Here is a 243-nt window from a genome sequence, read left to right as displayed (position 1 = left end):
CTAACATTAAATTATTGCAGGTTTGCGTCATATTCTGAGTATATTCTGAGCATTTTTTTAAATTCATTTTGAGGAATACTGAATCTGTTTTTTTATTTTGTGAGTGAGATGAATTCATGCATATTCATATTTATTTTAGAACTACAGTAGCTGATTTCTCTCAGCATGGGGACAGGAGAGCTTTCAATCAATAAATTGGAGAAAAAAAAGTAACTTGCGTTACTTATTTGAAAAAGTAACTCA

The 243-nt window shown here is 29.6% G+C and overlaps 1 protein-coding gene across 2 annotated transcripts in view; it reads left to right on the top strand.

The window, feature by feature from the left end:
- Positions 1 to 243, top strand: part of LOC107561750 (sacsin-like) — a 47,943-nt gene that overhangs the window by 1,264 nt on the left and 46,436 nt on the right. The window lies entirely within an intron of this gene.

This window comes from Sinocyclocheilus grahami, unplaced genomic scaffold (assembly GCF_001515645.1).
Source record: "Sinocyclocheilus grahami isolate Dianchi unplaced genomic scaffold, SAMN03320097.WGS_v1.1 scaffold790.1, whole genome shotgun sequence".
Classification (NCBI taxonomy): Eukaryota; Metazoa; Chordata; class Actinopteri; order Cypriniformes; family Cyprinidae; genus Sinocyclocheilus; species Sinocyclocheilus grahami.
This window is presented reverse-complemented; position numbering and strand designations above follow the sequence as displayed.